The following is a 6,007-nucleotide window of genomic DNA, read 5'->3' on the forward strand; positions in this document are numbered from 1 at the left end:
CTCAGCGCTGCTCGGGATGCGCTAATCACAGTACTGCATAGATTCTGCAATACAGATGACGACGAGCCATTTACGCATAGAAATTAAAAATAAAAGTTATACAATGAATAGAACTGTGTTTGTAGACCCTTTTATTTAACAATTTGTACAATTTAATAGCTCGTTTCTCCTCTGTCTTTATAAAATATAAAGTTTTATGATGTTAATTTTGTCCTTATAAATTAATAGAGTAAGATTTTTACAGGTTAACTAAAGTCTTACTAAATCCTTCAGATGAATTAAATGATAAAGTCTAGTAATATTTTCTAGTTCTGGATTATTCTTATATTGTTGGGGACTGATAGTGAGCTCACAGTACTGTATCAAATATTTATTTTTGGATAAATATATATTCTGAGCTATATTTCAAATATGTCACTGGCAATATGTGACAAATTGCAACAGGTAATATTACCAGATATTTCATCTTACACTCACATAAAGGATTATTAGGAACACCTGTTTAATTTCTCATTAAGGCATTTAATCAACCAATCACATGGCAGGTGCTTCGATGCATTTAGGGGTGTGGTCCTGGTCAAGACAATCTCCTGAACTCCAAACTGAATGTCAGAATGGGAAAGAAAGGTGATTAAAGCAACTTTGAGCATTGCATAGTTGTTGGTGCCAGAGGGCCGGGCTGAGTATTTCACAATCTGCTCAGTTACTGGGATTTTCACGCACAACCATTTCTAGGGTTTACAAAGAATGGTGTGAAAAGGGAAAAACATCCAGTATGCAGCAGTCATGTGGACGAAAATGCCTTGTTGATGCTAGAGGTCAATGGAGAATGGGCCGACTGATTCAAGCTGACAGAAGAGCAACTTTGACTGAAATAACCACTCATTACAACCGAGGTATGCAGCAAAGCATTTGTGAAGCCACAACATGCACAATCTTGAGGTGGATGGGCTACAACAGCAGAAGACCCCACCGGGTACCACTCATCTCCACTACAAATAGGAAAAAGAGGCTACAATTTGCTCACCAAAATTGGACAGTTGGAAAAATGTTGCCTGGTCTGATGAGTCTCGATTTGAGACATTCAGATGGTAGATGGTGTAGGGGATGTTTTCTTGACACACTTTAGGCCCCTAAGTGCCTATTGGGCATCGTTTAAATGCCATGGCCTACCTGAGCATTGTTTCTGATCATGTCCATCCCTTTATGACCACCATGTACCCATCCTATGATGGCTACTTCCAGCAAGATAATGCACCATGTCACAAAGCTCAAATAATTTCAAATTGGTTCCTTGAACATGACAATGAGTTCACTGTACTAAAATGGCCCGACTCCAGATCTCAACCAAATAGAGCATCTTTGGGATGTGGTAGAGCGGGAGCTTCGTGCCCTGGATGTGCATCCCACAAATCTTCATCAACTGCAAGATGCTATCCTATCAATATGGGTTAACATTTCCAAAGAATGCTTACAGCACCTAATTGAATCAAGGCCACATAGAATTAAGGCAGTTCTGAAGGCGAAAGGGGGTCGAACACAGTATTAGTTTGATGTTCCTAATTATCCTTTAGGTGAGTGTTTATGTTTATTTTATTTTTTATACTGTATACTCTTTAAGTACCATAAAGCTGCTATAATTTAATAAAATTTGCAAAAGCGCTATCAATTTAAATTGAACATAATTTTACATCACCACTACATACATCCCTTTAGTATCCACAAACAACGACCAAGTGTCATAGTAGGCCTATGAGAGTGATGTCAGTGCCGGTACATTATTGACTTATGAGTTACACAAGCTGACCGCTATGCTTTCTTCATAGAAAAAGATGCCATCACCTCATATAATCAGGGAATCTCTTGGGATTTGGACTTGCTGATGTCACATAGGTTAAAATAACAAGTGCAAGGAAATCTTTCAATAAAACACAAGGGTAACAGAGCTTATGTTCATATGGACACTCAAACACCATCAAACATGAGACCAAAGAAACAACAGAAGAAACATAAGCCCTTTATATACAGACACTACATACATAGCACAAAAGAAACAGCTAAGTGCAAACAATTAGGCAGGGTCAAGCAGGACTACAAACAAGACTGGCACAAAACTGAAAAACAAGTTTTTGTTTTTACAAAACAAATAGACATCAGTCATCTGATGAAGCCATCCATCAACTTGATTATGATTGTAAATTAATTACTTTAGCATTTAGACGTCATGTGTACAAAAATGTGATTAGAGGACTGCAGCTGAGTGGACTCAAAAAAAAAAACACGATTTTGTTCAATTTCTTGTATGCAAGAATGCTAGAGGTCTTCTGAGAAAAGTGTTGATGGATCCTAAATCTAGACTGAAGTTGAGGGGTGACCGTGCCTTTTCAGTCATTGGGCCAAAACTGTGGAATAGTCTCCCAGTCTCCCTCAGATTTAAATTCGGATTCTGAAGGAACTAATCTAAGCTAAAAACTTACCTTTTTTCCAGGGCTTAATTGTCTTTAGAGTATAAGGATCTATCGTTGTAACATGGGCTGCTTTACACAAAGCGAAAGAGATGAGAATCCATGTGCAAGAAGGTTTTATTGAAAAATTCCCAAAAGGGCAGGGAAACAAATCCAACAAGGGTAATCCAATATCGTAATCCAAAAAGGTCAACATCCAGAATATCCAAAACAAGACAGGAATACAAAACAGACAGGAACAGGCACAGAAACAGGAACAAGACAAAACTATGAAAACGCTCGATAATGAAGCTTAAAGGTGCAGTGTGTAAATCTTAAGCGGCATCTAGTGGTGAGGTTGCGAATTGCAACCACCGGCTTAGTCCACTGCTCACCCCTCGCTTTTGAAGCACATAGAGAAGCTACGGTAGCCACCACTAGACAAATATGTCATCGTCAGTGACAACTTAGTAAAAAAAATGTCCTTTAAGGGCTTCTGTAGAAAAATGGCAGCACAAAATGGCCACTTTGTAAGGGGACCCTCGGTGTATGTAGATAAAAAGGTCTCGTTATAAGATAATAAACAGATAACGGTTCATTATGAAAGCTCTTTATACACCCCTGATAATATAGTTTTATATATTATTTTGCATTTCTGTCAAAAGATCCTTCTAAAAATTACACACTGACTGCACCTTTAAAACATACAATACTTCGCAGAGTGATATGAGTTTGAACCAGTTTTATAGTAACAAACAGGAAGTGTAATGTGAAGCATGGCATGACCAGATTACAAAATAAAGGACTGGAAACAGAACATGATATCAAAATAAAAGACCTAGTAACAAAACAAACAGAACACAAGACAAAACCCTTACAATCGTCTATCAGTGATTTTTCTCCTCCTCTGTATTTGCAGTAAAAACTGTCTTTTTGTCTTTTTAGAAAGGTTTGTACAGCACAGTGGTCAGCTACTGTTGTTTTTATTGTACTTTATAAGTAAAATTGCATTAATTGATATGAAAATGGATAGAATGAACAAATTCGGACATACTACATCCACCATGTTGATACATCACATGACATAACAAGTTAGTCGTTAACTGGAATGACGTTAAACAAGAGCAATAACCACAAGGGACAGCTGTTTAAAGGTGGAATACGTAGATTTTTTACCACTAGATGGCGCCAAAACACAATAACATCAAACGACATTGTTTAATGACGCTCTGAAGCAGCGTGGAATTATGGGATTTGTAGTCTTTAACTTAACTGCTGACAGACATAAATCAGACGCGAACGAAAAATCACTTTGAAGGATAAGGTAATCAAGTCTTATAAATTTTAGTTTGATGACATCGTTTTATTTCAATATGAAATGTTATGTTTGATGTTCAAAACGAAATTGTTAGTCATAGATGTTACAGTATGAGTCCAAATTCATTTTGAATAAAACAACGCCTCTTCTTCTTCGTTGAGTAACTCTTCTCCCGGGATTATGGTAAAGGATCCATTGAATGAACACTTCGGGATGCCTGATGTAGTAGGTCATCCGGGTACTTTTTGCCTACTGTTTTTTGGAATACTGTGAATTCGACATACTACTCGCTTCACCTACTGCTTTATGAAGGTAGACGGTTTCGGACATAGCGTCTGCAAATTTTGTGTTCAGGTAGGAACACACAGCCCTGCCCATCCTCTGCCTGTGGAAAAACAAAACGGCTACTTTACCTGGTCGGTGAACATGGTTTCCAATTGACATTTCTGCATTTACCAGTTCCATCAGCTTAGTCAACAAATGTATTGCGCTGCCCACAAAGAGGCTTAAACAACGACTTACCACACTGGTAACAGACAATTACGCTTATCAACCACATGGGGAACCAATGTTACAGTACAACAGCGTTCCTTTAAATTATCTTACTACCTGATGCACCGGAATGCTTGATTCTGATTGGTCAGTGTCAAACATTCACAGCTTCGTCTGGGTACTGCAAGTAATCTTGACAGGAGTCATTTAATATAAATAAATTCTATATAAATATGCATAATATATAACATTTAGGGGTGGTTTCCCAAACAGGTATTAGCTTAAAACAGGACTAGGCCTTAGTTTAATTAGGAAATATAACTAGTTTTTACCATAGACTGTAAAAACAGAGGTTTTTACACTAAAAAAACATAACTTGTGTGCATTTTAAGGCAAAACAAAGGCCACTGATGTATTTTAAGATATGTCAGTGCAAGTTGTTTTTAGTTTGGACAGCTCTTACATTTATTTAGTCTAGGACAAGTCTAATCCCTGTCCGGGAAACCGCCCTATAAGAGATTTTATTTATAAATGATTAAACCAAATGCATGTTCATCTTGTTTGGATTTTGAACTTAAACTGCATCTTGGCATTAGGAAACATTAGGAAATGGTTTTTCCCTCATGGAAGGTTGGCAATTCTTAGAAATGATCAAATCAAAAATTCAATATTTTATCTCCATATATTTACTCATGGCCGTATGGAATAACGCGGGATGATGTACATCTTAAAATCTCTTCTGCAATAATAACAACCATCTAGCTGTAGATTATCCTTGACATCAGATCACCCTACTGAAAAATCCAGCTAAGACCAGCATAAGCTGGATTTGGAGGTATGCTTGGGATCATTGTCCTGTTGAAAGGTCCAACGTCTCCCAAGCCTCAGGTTTGTGACGGACTGCAACACATTGTCATCCAATATCTTCTGGTACTGAAGAGAATTCATGGTACCTTGCACACGCTGAAGTTTCCCTGTACCTGCAGAAGCAAAACAGCCCCAAAGCATGATTGACCCCCCCACCATGCTTCACAGTAGGCAAGGTGTTCTTTTCTTCATAGGCCTTGTTTTTCCTCCTCCAAACATAGCGTTGATCCATGGCCCAAACAGTTCTAATTTTGTTTCATCAGTCCACAGAACACTATCCCAAAACTTCTGTGGTTTGTCCACATGACTTTTGGCATACTGCAGTCGACTCTTCTTATTCTTTGGAGATAGCAAGGGGGTGCGCCTGGGAGTTCTGGCATGGAGGCATTCAGTACGCAGGGTGCGCCGTATTGTCTGAGCAGAAACTTCAGTACCCACATCTGACAAATCTTTTCTCAGTTCCTCAGCAGTCACACGGGGACTTTTTTCCACTCTACGCTTCAGATAGTGCACAGCAGTCGCAGTTAGCATCTTTTTTCTGCCACAACCAGGAAGCGTTTCAACAGTGCCCTTTGCCTTGAATTTGCGAATGATGCTTCCTATGGTGTCTCTTGGTATGTTTAACATCTTTGCAATCTTCTTATAGCCATTGCCCTTCCTGTGAAGATTAATCACCTCTTCTCTTGTCTTCCTGGACCATTCTTTTGACTTCACCATGTTTGTAACCACACCAGTAAATGTTTAGAAGGAGTTGAGTATCACAGTCATTTTAAAGCTGCCTAATTGGTGCTTATTAGGCTTTATTGCTGTTCCCTGACATCCACAGGTGTTTTCAATACCTGATTGAAAACACTTCAATGAACCTCTGTTCTTCAGAGTGATAGTT

This window comes from Misgurnus anguillicaudatus, chromosome 17 (genome assembly GCF_027580225.2).
Source record: "Misgurnus anguillicaudatus chromosome 17, ASM2758022v2, whole genome shotgun sequence".
In the NCBI taxonomy this organism is placed as follows: Eukaryota; Metazoa; Chordata; class Actinopteri; order Cypriniformes; family Cobitidae; genus Misgurnus; species Misgurnus anguillicaudatus.